We start from the raw sequence: 17,490 nt of genomic DNA, 5'->3' as shown, positions 1-17,490 counted from the left end.
TACAGGAACAGAAAGTCCACCCACTCCATAAATGTGCAGGTAATCTGCGATTCTGCCAACATAATTACTGACATCGTAGCCCAATTTCCTGGGAGAACCCACGACTCCTACATCTTCCAGAACAGTGGGATCTACACACGCCTGGTTGCGGTAGAATTTGGAGAAGGATACCTGCTAGGTAAATCACTGTGACACTCCCTTATACTTACCGCAGATGAATGTGTATTGGTGTATGTGACTAATAGCACCCTCTTTCTCACCTAGGCAATAGTGCATATGCCATGCGGTCATTCATCCTCACTCCCTACCTACACCCATCAACCCTGAGTGAGAGACGATACAATGTGGCACACAAATCAACACGCAACGTGGTGGAGCGCACGTTTGGACTATTGAAAAGCAGGTTCCGCTGCCTCCACAAGAGCGGAGGCGCACGCCAGTACACACCCATGATCTGCTGCAAGATCATTGCTACTTGTGCAATGCTGCACAACCTTGCCACAAAGAAAGGTACAGAAGTAGAAATAACAGATTTTGAGGAGGATGATGATGATTTTGCACAGCCATAGCCCAACGCAGCAGGAGTGCCAGCAGCAACAGATGGGAGAGAGAGACGGGCAGAGATCACATGCAACTATTTCTAAGTAAGTAAGGAGACACAGCCAGTTGTTGGATGCAATGACGTAGTTTTAATTTGTGGGCACTATGCCACAACACAAACAGCCTAACTGGGCTTTCAAATTGGTGACATCCATTGTAGGAAGTCATGGGTTACTTCACCCAACTCTGTCCTGGCAGTGTGGCCTGCATCAGCGTCTGCGGCCACGCACTACAGTGTGGGATGCCAGTGACTGACTGTCCTCACTGGCTGTGGGACCAGTGGCAGCCCCATGCCGTCTGCTGCTCCTCCGTGTGTCTGTGACAGGGGGGGGTAATGCTGCTCCGACTAGTCGTGTCCTCGCTGTCCACAACATCCACAGCACCAGTATTGGCAGACTGGCTCGTCAGCAGCACCTCAAGAGCAGTGGTCACCTTAACCAGCCCCCTAGATACATCAGTGCTGCAGTGCGCAAGCCCCTCCTGCATGGCCACCGAGCGCCTGCAGAGCAGAGAAGTGGCAGTAGCTAGTCGGTTCACTGCCCTCGTATGGTGCTCCATTTTCTGCCTCTCCCTTCGCCATGTTGCTCTGTCCTCCTCCATTTTACTGCACAGCAGCATCACAGACTGGGACATGTCCTGCATGCCCGCAGCCATCTCCCTCATGCCCTCAGCCATTGAGGAAATGCCCCTGTCAATGTTGCTCATTTTATCATTGAGGCACTTCATTTGTCATTGTACCGACTGTATTGCCTTGCCTTGTAGGCGCTGCACCTTCACCATGGTTGCCTCCAGCCCTCCGAAGACACCATGGCTCTCACCCTGTGGAGGCGGACTGCTCACACGAGCCCTGCGGCGGCGTCAGGCACCTGTGTGTGCTCCCTCAATGGTGGACAGCACCCCAGCATTGCTATCATCCAGTGGCACAGTGGTTGATTCATCCCCCCTCGAGTCTTCTGAGGAGGACTCGGACACATGCAGTCTGGCAACAGCACGCCTCCTAGGTCTCACCACTGCAGGTGGTGTTGATGCTGGTAAGGCTAGCAGTAGTGGCGATTCTGGCTGTGGTGGCATGGCTGGCTGTGGTGGTGAGGCTGGCTGTGGTGGTGAGGCTGGCTGTGGTGGTGAGGCTGGCATTGGTGGTGTTGTGTGCCCTGCACTCGTGGTGGCCTTCTCAGTGCTGTGCTTCTGGGGTGCCCTCTCTCCCTTCTCCTGAGCAGTCCTGCGCGATGTGTTGCCTGTGGACAGAAACTTTACATTAGCTCAGTGTACCTGCAGCCCTGCATTGCTCACATCAGAATACATTTCTGCAACACTATCTCATTGTCCTGTGACTGATTATCGCAGATGTGTGTCACATGCCTTGTTGTTCTGTGCGATTCCTGTAATGATAGGGGTTTCCCCGACTACATCACCCATAATGCATTGCTGGTCTGAACAAAAACCTGTACTGGAGTGGGAATGACATTGCCCAATTGGGGATTTGGGACAGGGGAAGGGGGGGCACAATTCTGTGCATGCTTCTTACCTTTTTTGGTAGCAGCTCTGGCTGAGCTGTCTGCATCACCAATCCCAACGACACTTTCAGGCTCTATCGTGGACTCCACGAGCTGCTCCAGGTCTGTCAGGACAGGTGCCCTGTTCCTTCCTCCTCCTGTCTGGCTGGCCTGTTTTTTAAGATCAGCCATCTTCCTCTTGGTGAAGGTCTGGATGTCATGCCACCGCTTCTTCAGAACATCAATGTCCCGGGGGTGTGACTCCAATGGCATTTACCTGCGACTGGATTCCTTGCCAGATCCTTCTTTTTTCAGACTCTGCAACTTGCAGGGACTGCTTTCCAAAAAGCTTATTGTGCTGCTTCACCACCTCCTCCACAAGTACCTGCAGTTCCTTCTGGCTGAATTTCAGTTTCCTCTTCCTTTCACCTCCATCTGTGTCCTGGCTGGCCATTGTGCAGGATCAGTGAACAATGTTCAGGCACTGGCTCTGTTGCACTCCTCAGCACTCCCAGCCTCTTCAGCAGGTTCTGATTGTGTGCACCTGCCTGGGTGTGGCCACTTCCTGGTTGGGAGGGGTGTTGGTTGCACATGATTGGCTGATTCCTCAATTGTTGTGTTTTTGAATTTCCGAATCGGTAAATTCCGATTCGGTAAATACCGATTCGGTATATACCGATTCGGTAAATACCGAATCAGGAATACCGGTCGGTATTGTGGAATCGGTAACCATTTTCCGAATTTTACCTAATCGGTAATCTTTACCGAAAAATTAGGTACATACGGAATACCGATTTCTCAATACCGATTCGGTAAAATTCGGTATTTAGGAATCGGTAAATTTCACTTACCTACATATGGCCCTCAGTGTGTTCTCCTTTGGACCAAAATCTGACCTTGACTGTGAGATCAGAGTGTAGTGTGGCCAAAAAGTCATCCAGATTATACTTCCAGTCCTATATTTCTTAGGTGATGCCACAATTCGGATCCATTAACAAGGTCAAAGGCTCTTGATAGATCCTTGCATGTCATGTACAATGAGTAGCTCTCTGCAGCAGTGTACCTGCTGATAATTAGATGTAAATTGAGCCATTGCTCCATTGTTCCTAGTCCCTCGCGGAAGCCAAACCGTGACTCACAGAATATGCTTTTATCTATGGCCTAATCAGCAATAATTTTGTAAATGACTCTACCAATTACCTTAACCATAGTTTAATAAAGAAATGGGCCTGTAGCATGGTTATAAACCTGTTACCCTTTTTGAAAATAGGGACAATGACATAAGAGCCCCTTGACAAGACTTTGTGTACCTCCTAGTATGGTTTAAAACACTGGTGATAAGTGTAGCTCAGAGATGCCTGATACATTTATAAAGATCAACTGGTTCATTGCCTTTCCCACATGATGTACCAGAAGGGCTATGGGGAATAACCATCTCTATTTCATCAAGATAGAACACAATGGGGTCAACACTGGAAGAAGCACATGAATGTAGCAAGTCAACATACTGAGTAAAGTTTGAATCACATCAAAAGTGTGTTAAAAAGTGGAACACCGACAGAATGCTTATTTGTCTTTAAACTATAATGCTCTCTTTAAGAACTCCCAGATGCTTCTTTTCAGTTCGGTCTTTCCATGTTTTAATGTGGCTTTGTGGTGACTTCTAAGTGAAGCAACCTCCTCCATGCGTCTAGGCTTCTTAGACAGTGCACAACAAAGATGCCTATTGGTTGCTGAACATAAGCCATCAGACTATCTTGGTTCCCAGGTGTCCTGGGGTAATGACACCTTGAGTAATAAACTCTTAATTATTCAAGAGCGTAGAGAGTAGTGCTGTTAGACAAAAGCCTGAATAATGTGAGCATAGTCATTTTTCCAACACCATTATTATGATAGTCCATACATTGAAATAAGTATCAATCCATACATCATTAAAGAGACCCCAAATGGTCCCCCTCACACTTTTCCGTTATGTGGACATAGAATGTCTATCACTCTCCAACGGGTCATGTTGGAACAGCTTGGAAAGTTCAGTGCATCTGCATCAAGAACGCTTGGAAGGCAAACATTGGTGGTTTTATTACCTGCGCTCACATCATTGGGGTTTTTGTCCACCAGCACTACTTACAGGACTAAGTTATGATGCGATTGAGCACTGGCACTGATTATTACAGCGCTTGGTCTTTTATGATGAAACACAGGATTAAGTTGGTCTACTAGTCACTCATTATTCTCCCTTATGGATGTGTATTTTGGATATGAGGTGCAGGCAGTGATACCCATATTTCCGAATCTTTAATATCATTTATATATTCAGAGACCAAATATCATTGAACACCCCTACACATGAACAATGTACAGTGCTTGATTTAGTATAATATTTTGGTGCAGTGCACCAAACCCAGATAAGCATAATTAGTTGGGCCCATGGCCCTAATGGGATACTTCCAGAACATTTGAGGGTTCTCGATATTGAGACATACTCAGTTCCTGGTGTGATATTGCATCTTGCCACGTTGCAAAGTATTTAACTAGCAGGGCCCAAATGTCCCTGGGTTGTGATTGCATGGTCATCAGTTCTCAAAACAACTCTAGTTGTTCTTGACAATAGCCAATATTGCACAACCAATTGTCATGTTGGGGTGTCGAGTGTCTGCCCAAGTGGATCACAGCTGCGTTTCACCAACAAAAGGAAGATAGTGGACAGCTTATTGAATTCAGAGGTGCATCTTTCATATAGCCTAGCAAGGCCATCAGTGAAGAACGATGAAGCTTGTGCTATGTGATTACTGCAATAGTATCATATACCTCTGAAAGTGAAAGAACAGTATTCCCATGTTCTTTTGGGCTTAGTAGTCCCTTTCTGTGTTGAGAGTTAGGAAGGTTTTCAAACTCTTTGACTTCTAGACTTTCACGGGGACAAATCTACTTATTAAATTTGACCAGGGCTCCATCGTGGTCAACCTAAATCATGTCTAGATATCGGTTTAAATCTTCCATAGACTATCATTGGTGCTTTTTGTATTTTTACACTATTTCTACATATCACTGGTTCCGGTTATTGGATTTTTGTCGATTTGGAGTAATTATTCTATTCAATTTTACTCTATTTTTTAATTTGGTTTGGGATTTTATTGGTTAGTGTTATAACCTTATTACTGTTTTGGTTCTACATAAATGATATACATGTTGGCCTTAAGACTAGCTGCTCTGTGCCGCAGCTACCATGGAGTTGAGCACAGGTTAATTTAATAGATTTGAGGATTCATTTTGACAAGAGATGTGATTATTTCTTGAAGTGGGCAGTCTCCCACCATAAACAACATTCCAATGTATTACAGTAAGCAGGTTTGTAGCCTTGGGGGAGTATTTGGTGTATGACACCGCCCAAATAAATGTATTCTTGGCTGGGTAGTTGGGTCTGGGGGTCCTGAGTTGAGTCTGCTATGTGTATGTTGGATTTTCTGGCCATCCAGATTTCTCTGACCCTTTTTAACTTGTTTATTGGATCTGGAAGTTCAATATGCATAGTGAAAAATGTATTAAAAAGTATTAATTCTGAACCTATAGAAGTACTCCTCGAATGGGTGAAAATGTGCTACTTTTTGGAATTCACAAACATCAGCAGTAGTAGCCTTGGGAATCTGCACCAGTCTCAGCTTTCCAGACCTATTACTGGCAATCAAATACCCAAAAGGTGATAGGATGAAAGCTTGCAGATATTGAACCACTGGCAATTGTTTGGGTTACCATTCAAACCCGTTACTTTTTGCCCACCATGCCACTCTAGACAGAGGCCCCCTAATGCATACAACTACTGTCCCTGCTCCTCATGGGAACAGTCTATCCCAAACCTTTGTCATCTCATTTCTTCAAACTGTGGACCATTGCTTTTTTAGCTGGGAAACTTGAAATTCACAACTCCCAAATCTCATTGATCAAGCTAAGAAAACAATGAGTAAAGGGTAGACACTCAATGGTAAATATGATAGTGTGCTTAGGACAGGACATAAATGCACTAGATTCAGTAATAACTGCATTTAAATTAGAAAATTGTATTGTACTGCATGTTCTGGAACCTGATTATCAAATGTGCTGCTTGTCCTCTACATGCCTATAATGTGCAAGAAAATAGTAAAGTTAGAATACTGGAATGAATGAATGAATGAATGAGTGAATGAATACACACTTATATAGCGCATGGCTACCCAAGGGCGTCCCAGCGCTTAAACCGCCATGTCGCATTCTGGTCAGAATTCCAGTCTAAAGGCACCTCACCAAATACCTTAACAACCGCAAACTACTCAACACCACCCAGTGTGGTTTCAGACCCAACCACAGCACCAAAATTGCCCTCATTGCGCCCACGTATGACTTACACTCCTCATCCTACTCCATCTCTCTGCAGTATTTTACCCAGTCTCCCCCATCATCGCCTATACTTGAAATCCAAGACAGGCACTCTGATGGATCTTCTCTTTCTTGACTGGAAGGGTACACGTCAGATGCCCACAACCTCATCTGCGGAGTTCCCAAGGATACTCCCTGTGCCCCACCCTGTTCAATGCATACATGATCCTTCTAGCCAGCATCATCCAGTCTAATAAGATCAATGCCAACTCCTATGCCGACAACTTGTAACTTATTCTCTCCCTCATGGTGAAGACTTCCAGTACCTGGATCAAGTTTAATGCCTGAATGAAATGTGACCAACTTCCAAAAGCTGAACATCGACAAAACCAAAATTGTGATCTTCTGGGAGCTGATATCACTGTGGGGCTTCATATGGTGTCCAACAGAGCCAGGACCGACACCCACCCCCCTATCCACACCGCGAACCTCAGGATCATCATTGATAGCAAAATCAACATGACCGCCCACGTCAATGTCGTCACCATCTCATGTTTTCATGCCCTGAAGATCCTAAGGAATATTTTCAAATGGCTCCCAATCAGCACCCAGACAACCGTCAAACACACCCTGGTCACAAGCAAGCTGCACTACGGGAACACATGTTATGCTGGGATCAGCAAAAGACTCAGCAGAAGGCTACAGATCATTCAGAACTTGGTGGCCAGAATCACTCTCAAACTTCCATGCCGCACTCACATCACATCACAAAAGAGCACATTTCAACTCCTCACCCACACTTTCAAGGTACTATGTAACACTGGTCCAGAATACCTCAACAATTGCATCTGTTTTCTCAAACCTTCCAGACAGCTCCCCTTGTCGGGACTCCTATGTGCACAAATTCCACATATATGGAAAACCAGATAACCAGATCCAGCAGTCGAACCTTCCCCCACATTGCTCCTAAAGCATAGAACAACCTACCTCTAAACATAAGTACCCTCCTCACTTCCTAAGGTCTGCAAGAAGCTGAAGATCTTGCTTTTTGAGTAGACCCATTCGGCCCTTGCTGTGCCTAGACTCACACCTGATCACTGCCAGGATACCCTCCTGGGTAATAGTGCGCTCTCCAAATCTGCATAACAAAGAGATTTACCTAAAAGTTCCTTGACTCACCTTTTGGCAGCTATGCTATAGCAATGTGACGGTCTTCAGGTTACATGTCTAAGCCTTTTGTGTGAGAGCACACTTCTCTCATCCTAAACACTAGTCTCTGCTGCCTTCTCTTTGTGCAGCCTGCCAGTGCCCAGCCTCCGCACGACCCCCTTCCACTTAAACAAATGGCAGGCTGGGATTCTCCTTTATGCTCACTTTCACTTCATTTAAAAATGACTGTGGACTGGGTGTGCTCAGTGAGCATTAGAAGGTACAAAAACACCCATTGTTTTGTTTGCTAATGCAGAGTAAATTATGCATGGAATTACTGGAAGTACTTTTGTGTTTGGAAGGAGAATGTAAGTGCAAAGGAGAGAGAAAATGCTTGTGCTGTACCTTGCACATTGAGATAATGCTGGCAAGCAAGGTATTAATATACTAATTTTCTAGTGATCCACATCAAATGGACCATTCTCTAATTTCAAAATGTCCATGTAAGAAATTGGGTTACTGGTTGACTGGGTTGTCAGCTCTGGACAAGCAGCAACCCCAATCCTTGTTAGCGTTAGGCACAAGAAAACTGCAAATTAACCTGTACTTGACCCCCTGATAGCCTGGCACAAAGCAGTCAGGCTTAACTTAGAAGCAATGTGTAAAATATTTTTGCAACACTTCAAATAGTAACATAGTGTAAATAGAAAACAGAAGGTTCCCACACTAGCTTAGAAAAATAGAGCAAATTATAATAAATAAAACAAGACCAAAGCAACAAAAGTCCAATCAGTAGACCCGGAATTAGGAATTTTTGAAGGTTTTAGTGAGAATAGCTCCAAAAAGCACGAAGCCAATTGACTCTGGACCAGGTCAAAGTTACACTTTCAGGCCGACCGTGATGGAACACAGGTCGGATACAGTCACCAAGTTAGGCCTTCTGAGGTGTACCTTCTCAAGTCAATGTCAAGAGTCACATTCACATTGAAGAGGGCCATGAAGAGCTGAGAGCATTGCAGGAGGCTGTTGACGCATTGTGAAGAGCTCACTGGAACCACAGTCGGGCATTGCTGGATCTTCACATTGGTGGTCCCGCAAGTGCTCGATGATGGAGCGCAAAGAGTCGGGCTGATGGAGCCTCTTGCTGGATCCCAGTGGGAGAGGCAAAATCTCAGTGGGAACTAGCCCGTTCGCAGTTGCAAAGAGCCCAAATCCTGGATTCCTGCTCACTGAGCCACACCAAAGGTACAGGACTTGAAGGGCACCGCTTGGGGGTCAGAAACTCACTGAAGCTGGGTCCAAGAGCTGGTGCAGGATGTTGACGAGTCTTTTATGTCCCTGAGGATCAGATCAGGAGGCTAGCATACTAGCCCTTTGCATCACTCTGGGAGCCTCAGGTTCAAGTTGAACTTGCAGGTCCAGTTATTCCTTACCAGGCAAGAGTGCAGCAGCCAGCAGGCCAGCACAGTAAGGGCAGCAGTTCCTTCAGAGCAGCAGTCCAGCAGAGTTGTAGTCCTTTCAACAGCACAGTATTCCTTTTTCCTGGCAGAATATTCACAGGTCCAGAAGTGTACTGAAGAGTTGCTGTCTGAGGTCTAGTATTTTTACACTGTTGTGCCTTTGTAGTGGAAGGGAAGCTTCTTGAGGTTTCTCTTTGAAGTTCCCAGGCATCCTGCCTTCCCTGTCCTGGCTCTAGATTTTACATCCCGTAAGATGGGACAGACTCGACCCCCATGTTAAGTTTGTGACGAGCATGGAGTATGAATGATTTTGACATGCATGGGTCCTTTTATTCTACTTCCATACTTTTATCATCAGGGATTCACAGCTGTTTTTTGTTGATCTCGTATTTCCTTTCTGACTTGTTATTTTATTGCAGCAGGAGTGCTATGGCCTCATTAGAGTTACAGAGAGGAACACGTGATGCAAGAACGTCATCACACCCGGAAGCGAGGATTATTTTAGGAACGTCATCTTGTCGCTTGGTTTTGTTATTCCATTTCCTAGATTGGGGGAGGATTACGAGTTCATCTGAGCTTGGTTTCGTTTCCCGCCTTGCTGACCTTGCTGCATCAGATTTTCTGTGTCGGTTTTTGTGGTGCCGATCTCTGATATATCGCTATGTTCTTTCCCTGGACTCCCATTTTCTTCTTTGGATGAATCCTCAGACCTCTCTGCAATACGGAGCTTTTATGTGGTGTCTGCCTACATTTTGCTGCCTTTTTAATCAGTTTCTGGACTAGTAAACCATGTTCCTTAATTGTTTATTGCCTTTTTGGTTAGTGCACTGTACACTCTTATTGCCCGTACTCTTGCTGTTGAACTTTCCTTATTCCCGGGATGTTTAATGCTACATCATTATTATAATTTTGACTTCCTGCTGATTTTCCGGCACTTTTTCTACCCTTTTTGAGTCCTGAGGTTCATTTGTTGTTTTACGCAGGACTAAAAGAAATATCAATACCCTACTTGTAAACAAAAGGAAAACTCTATATTCATATTCTAGCCTGCTTTATACCTATCCTAAGATGTTAATAGGAATTTTGTTGGTATTCGTTCCTTTGGATTAACAGGAACTATTGTACTTTCTTTTTTTTTTGGCCTATGGTGCATTCTGAATGTTCTGTGTGTTTCAAGGTATTCATAGGTGAGCATGAAGACTGTGAGAGGTAGTATGCAAGTGTTGTATGTTTGTTCTAGTCCCTATTTATGTGTTTTGTCTTATTGTTTAAGGGCGATACAGTTGACTCTGAAGTAAGGGATCCTGTTTCGAACATCTACCCTGGAAAAGGCAACTATTCTCTACGATAAGAAACCCTTCCTTATTTTCCCATAGTTTTTTTCGCCCCCATCCCCCTGATGGCTTACTGCTCACAGTCAGAGTGGAGGGTTAGCCACAAGATGAGAGGATGGACTATCTCTGTTCCTGTAGTTCTTGGTTTTCAGGTAAGTGGGGATCTTGACACTAGACTACTACAGGGGGTATGCAGCCCTTTCTGTGGAATCAGGACACAGACTACGCAAGTGCTAGTGGGCTTTACACAGCTCCTCCCTCCCATCCTACCAGTGATGGACCATCTAGGCAGCACTAAGCTCCCGCTTGTGTGTGGCTGTCTAGGAGGAATACACAAAGCTCAACTGTCAATTGAACCCAATCATGTAACCCAGGTACAGGCTGCAGGTACCAAATGGCTAAGGCAGGAAAATGTCAACTTTTTAAAAGTGGCATTTTCAAAATTGTAATTTAAAAGGTGACTTCATCATAAGTAAGGATTTTAAATTTCGAATCCAGAGACACCAAACATGAACTTGTTACCTGTTTCATTTGTAAATTGCACTCATAAAATGTAATAAGGTAACTAATGTTGTCCTATTGGAGAAGTAGGCCTTGCAATAGTGAAACATTAATTCAAGAGATTTTCACTACCAGGGCAACCACAACTTGAAAAAACATGTTCTGCTGTTTAAGTACAATGCACCATGCCCTCTGGGCTGTTTAGGGCCTACTTTAGGGGTGACATATGGATTTAAGAGAAAGGGTTAGTCCTGGCAAAAGGTTTATTTTTCCAGGTTTAAGTGGAATTTTAAACTGCACACATAGGCTGCAATGGCAGGCCTGAGACATGTTTAAAGGGCTACTTAAGTGGGTGGCACAAGCAGTCCTGCAGGCCCGCTAGTAGCATTTAATTTACAGTCTCGGGCTACATGTAGTGCCACTTTACTAGGGACTTATAAGTAAATTAAATATGCCAATTGGGGATGGGTTTCAGGTAGGGAGCAAATGCACTTTATTACTGGCTAGCAGTAATAAAGTGTTCATAGTCAGCAAAAATGGAGGAAGAAGGCTACATGTTTGGGAAAGACCACCCTAAGGTTCACAGGTCTAACAATTAGCTGTTGCCTCTGACTTGGTTTCATAGAACTTAACCAGTGATCTGCTGCCTTGCACAGACTATTTATTATCCAGTTGCAGGAATTTTTCTCCCAGGAACGGAGCCCACAGTAGTCACTGTAGCACTTCCGGCCATTATGCTGCAGAGGATCCAGAGCATAGTAAATGTGGTAGAGGCTGAGGGTACTGAGTTAAGTTAAACTGGGCGGCCTTCCCCGGACAGAGTTCTCTGTTTCAGATGGTCTAGTCAAGTGCTATCAGAGTGTGTCATAGTTGGAGTGTTTCCCAATCAGTCTCAGATCCATTTTCTATGTCTACAAGTGCAAAGAGACCAGTGTAAGAACTTTAGGTATTACCCTGACATGTCTCCACAACTTCACCAATGTGGTTGGCCTGGCACTTAATTTACCATCCAGCAGAGACCTTGTAATGTCTAGATTTAGTCTAATATGGTGACCCGCTGGGTGATACCATTGTTCTTATCTCAAGAGTGTGGTGATGTGAACTCTTGTGGTGCACATCACCTGCCATTGGTGTCCCTTTCCTTGTTATCCTGTTGTGATTTGAGGGACTCTTTCTCTTATTATTCACTGTATCCACTCATCTCTTCATTTATCTTGAGGTTTGGTCTCTTTCCCCATTCCATTATTCCCTTACATTATTTAATTTCCCCAACCTTCCTGACATCTTCTCCCATTCGCCAATGTTCAATCTCTTTTCATGACTTCATTCTCAAATTCCAAATTACTCTTCACTCCCCTCTCTCATTACTTTGATTCTCGACGCTCTCTCCTCTGTCACTCTTCGCACTCATAGTTCTCTCAATTTCTCCACATTTTGTTACCCCTCTGTCAATGTACAATGCCCCTTTACACACCCTCCACCCCATCCGATTTCTATCTCATCTTCCATTTATATTCTGATTTCACTTGTCTTGTGGTTCTCCTCCAGTTCCCACTTTTTCATGTGTCTTATTTTCTTCCTATCTTCATCCCTCATCTTCACACTCACCTCTTTAGCCTTACCTTACCTTAACTTCCCATTCATTTCCCTCTCATATTCTATCCATCATTATCTATATGAGTGGAAGAGGCAATATTTGGCCAAATTCTGCCAATCACCGCACAGCAGATTTCTTTCCCTCGAGGCTCCAGAAATGCGAGCTGACATGCGCGTGTGAGATTTGTCATCCTGCAGTGTGATTTTCATTTTCTAATGTGGGCGGTCATGGTCAGATTGCTGCTTCTCAAGTAAATTTGCTGTTGCTTGAGTAGATCTTTTTCTGGAGCATCAGCAAAAACAACTGGAATGGGTGACCACTCTTGAGCATCGCAAAGTACTGTTTGCAGTGTTTTTTCAGCTCTGCTTGCACTACTGGTGATACATTTTTATTGCAAGCCGCAGGATGTGCATATTTTACACCCATTGATGGAACTCCACAGAATGTGGGGGAGTTTTTTGTAACTCCACAGAATTCAGTGGAGTGAAACTCCACGAGTGCTGTCCAATCATAATTATCAACCCTCCCACCTCTTCCTTTCCTTACCTTTGGGTCAGGTATCTTCCACCAAAATTCTGGCCCAAAACATTTTACTGCTCTAACTGTTTCTGCTTCTGTTTCCTTCTCTATCTTCACTTCTATTATCATGCCTTTTATTTTCATGATTCCTTCTTTTTCCCCTGCCACTTCCAGCAAGAGGTTGCTCTTTATGAAATCTTCAGCACGAAACAGATGGGAAAAAAAGATTCTGGCTAAGTTCATGGCCCATATTTAGCATACTGAATAGCATTTATAATAATAATAGTAATAATGTTTATCAAGTGTTTAGTCAATAAAAACCATTACACAAACATTTGTTCACTACATGTCATAAACATAATCAATTTATTACCTTGACCGTTTTGCCAAGTTGTGCTCATTTAAAAAGAATATATTTAAAATCTCTAAAAGGTCATGCAGACACTTATATCAAAGATAGACATTTAATCCTTTTTTACGTTTCTATTGTTACCTCGGCTATCTTTTAAACAACCAATCAATTCCTCATTAATAGTCCCCCACGTAAGTCTTACTTCAATACTTATTACTCAATTTGAATGTTCTTTAAATCACTTATCTAGAGAGGTAGTTGTTTTCCTTCATAGTCCGATTTCCATACTTGGTGTGCAAATTAATTCCTCTTTTGAATTCTTTTCTGTGATTGAGGAAGAGGTAGGGTACAGTATGCAGTCTGGTTGCTGTGTCATTGGTCATCAAACAGGATATGGCAGTCCATGTCCCTGTCCAAGGTGCGTGCATCGGAGTGTATCGGGGGTCAGTGGAAGGTCATGGGGCCATGTGCAGCACCAAGCAGGAACAGGCCAGGTGGCGGAAATGAAAGCTAGTGCTTCCTGATCACAAACCCATCCACGTCCTCATCCCTGGATGTGTGCTCTGCCCCACCTGTGAGTGTTGCAGTACCGGCTGGGGTACTGTGTGCCACTGGCACATCAGTGGCAGGAGGAGGGTTGTCGGCCGCACTGTGTGGCAGTGACACATCAGGTGCCGGAGTGGATACGCCTGCCATACTGTGGGGCAGTGACACATCAGGGGGCATAGATGTGGATGGTGTGGGGTCAGCAGCATTTTCTGCGCCACGCCTTGTGGCAGCAATGCCATGATGATGCTCTGCAGGGCATGGTTGATCCCAGCTACATTTCGCTGATGTACAGTGATGGCTGCTATCCTTTCCGCCTCCATCCGCACCATGTCCTCAATGAGCCTCCGCATGTGTGCCAGCTCATGGCTGCTATCGCTGGAGCCCCTCTGAGCGGACAGGTGTTCTTCTCTCCACGTCAGGACTCCAGCGATGTCAGGCAGGGCTTGTTGGAGGCCATGGAGCGGGTCTAGATACCCATGGATGGCGTCCAGTTTGATAGCCATGAGGTCGAACCCCACCCACACCTGCTTAACCATCTCCCTCTGGGCTTCCAGCACATGGCGTTGGAAGGCCATGTGTTGTTCCTGAGGGTCTTGGGAGACTGGCGGGCCGTGGTTGCCTCCTGCTGGGTAGTTTGGGTGGTGGGTGGGGTCTCCTCGATACAGCTGGTCAGCCCTGATCCTGGAGGTGAGTCGCGGATGATGTCAATGATGTCTAGGAGGGCTTGGGTGTCGATGCTGGGGTTGTCCTCCTCATCATCAGTGAAGAGTGGCTGGGACTGCTCTGAAGGGGGTGTTGTTTATCACACTTGGAGAGTGAGAGAATGAACGACACAGTTGCGTTCTCCCGTCCAACAATTTTTTTCACAATGAGCAACTGTTCTAGAAGAGTAGAAGATAATAGTCATCCGTTGTGGTGGAGAAATCTTCCAAAACCCAACTGTCAGATGGAATATCAAAGATATTGAAGTAAAAGCCTCACTCACATAATAGTGACATGCTTCATCATAGGCTATTACTCCACACCCAGAGAAGATGGTACTCTCCGGGCGGACTCAACCAAAAATATACTGGGAGTTCTTAGATAAGTGGGTACTGGTTAAGCAGGGAACCAGATTCTAATTAAAAATACCTACGAGTATCCCTTCACTCAATTCTTTATTCTCGGGTACTCTTGGTATTGCTAAAAACTTCGTGATGGGGTTATTTTGAATCAAATTTGATTCAAATGTACCCTCGATTTGCTGCCAACATGTTTCGGCCCTATAGCTAGCCCAGTCGGGTCTGGGGGCCTTCGTCAGGGCGATAAATATACTTTTCTTTTATATATCCCTGCCGTGTGTCCATGCACGTTTTTACATGCACCCCGAGAGTGAGGCCTACTGCACTCACCTTTGCGTGTTTGTATTCCGACGCCAGTAGTTTTTCTACTGGGTGATGCCTACTTGCACCATGCAGATCTCATATGTAGGGGTGATCTCTTGTAGTCACACATTCGTCAAAGAGGACACCCGCTGAACCACCTATTCGGGACACATCGTCTGCCGTCGGAAGGGGGTGTTGACGCTGGCCCTGCAATGCGAAGGGGAGATGGTGTATTGCAATGTGTCCACATGCATGTAGCCGCATGGTACATGTTGACATTCAGACAGCATGGCATTGTACATTGTGACACTCTATGGATCTGGGTGATGACCCAGAGTCATTGAGGGTGTGCACTGTGCTCTGCTTGATTGTGCATGTGTGCCATCATGGCCATCTCCACCCGTCCCCCCAGTACCTGGTGATCACTCACCCTGTTGCGGTTGTGCAGTGTCCGGTCCCCCGACTCCAGCCACAGTATCCACACTGATGACTGTCGGCACCATCTCCTCCATGTCATCCAGCTCGAGCTGTGGCGCTGGGCCCCCACCTCCAGTCTGCATTGCTGCCTTCAAGTTGGCTGCGAGTTTCTCCTTGGTCATTCCATCGCCTCTTGACCTCGTTCATTGTCCTCTCGTGCTCTCCGACGGCATTCACCTTGTCCACGATATCCCGCCATATTTCTGTTTTGGTGCCCAATGGCACGTTGGAGGTGACGAACAGTTGTTGATGGTGTTCCATCACCTTCGTGACTTTGATCCTGTTCGCCTGCGGACTGAACTTCGTCTTCCTCTTCTTCTTGTCCTTGCCCTTCCCTGTCCCCGATGTCCCATGCTGGTGGTCCGGGGTGCTTGTGGGGTTGCGCTCGTCCTCTGCGCCTGCTCCGGCTGCCTCCATGGTGCTTGGGTGTTGGTTAGTTTGTGTTTGAGTGTTTTTTCTACTTTTATGGTGATTTTTCCCGCCGGCCAGGTGTGTGTTGCAGGCCTGGCGCTGCTTATCACTGATTTCCTCATCGCGCTATGGCTCATCGCAGGTTTTTTGGTGTTGTGGTTTGTGTTTTTATCTCCATCGAGGTGGTTGTAACTCGGACATTGTCTGCGGTTTCAGCAGACATTTGCATGGTACTGCCTTGTTGTGAAATCCACGTTGACACAGGGTTATTTTCCCATGATAGGCTGCGATGTGTAAAGTTGCGTTAACATTTTATGGTGATATTTAGCACATGTTTTTGTGAATATACCCCTTAGTGTCTACTAACCAGGCTTCAAGGTGCTCCAATAAACAGGCTATGTAGATCTTTGCCTCCACGCCGATAAGGGCTATTAGCCAGTAAATCATTGGTATTGAGGGGTTGCCACTGTTTAATATTGTCTGGAAAATACTACCTTTCCATGATTCCTGGATGTTATTCGTGGAATATAGCTCGTTAAAGAGTTAGATGAAATATTGGGCCCGATAAGTTGTGTTCCCTTTAAAAAGAGCATTGGGCATGCCACTTGGTCCAGCGGCCTCTCCTGATTTTAATTTATTTATGATTTTTTCAAGATGTTCAGCGGTCACAACCGGTGGTGGATTTTCCTTACCGTGAATTAAATTTGCGTTTTCCCTTTCGTTGTTAACATTAGTGGCTTGTCTTGCTTGGAAAATGTTCATTTTATTATCTCCGTCCATCTGATCCAGCATTTCTAAAGGCTCAGATTCGGTGTACATTTCACGGAAATATTTTTCCCACTTTTCTGCATTAATGCCTGCATTTTGGTGACGTCTCTCCCCAAGAGTCAAACCGTTTATCTGTTGCCAAAAGTTTTTGCTGTTCATTTGTTTGCTTGAGATGAATAGTCGGTTCCACAGTTCCTGTTGGTATCTTCTTCCCAGCAGGTTTTTTTATTCTGTGTTCTTAGTGCACATAATCTAGTTTTATCACCTCTTATTCCTTGCTTTGACTGTTTTGAATTTTTTTTGGTTTCTGTCAATATTTAGTTTTTCTTTTCGAAGCTTCCTAGTGTACCAAAGTTGCTTTCCAGTTCCCCCTTTGTGTTTCCTATTTGGAGTGTTTGTGTGTCTATGATTTGAGAATTTTTCTAGTAACATGTTTTTTTGATTTTCCCACTTTTTTGTTGTTTCCCCCTCTTTTGTTTGTTACTTATCCCTATTTTCTTGATTATCTTTTATTGTGTCCAATGATCCAGCATGTACATACACCTCCTCCATCAGTTTTTCTATCC

This window comes from Triturus cristatus, chromosome 8, assembly GCF_964204655.1.
Source record: "Triturus cristatus chromosome 8, aTriCri1.1, whole genome shotgun sequence".
NCBI classification, from domain to species: Eukaryota; Metazoa; Chordata; class Amphibia; order Caudata; family Salamandridae; genus Triturus; species Triturus cristatus.
This window is presented reverse-complemented; position numbering follows the sequence as displayed.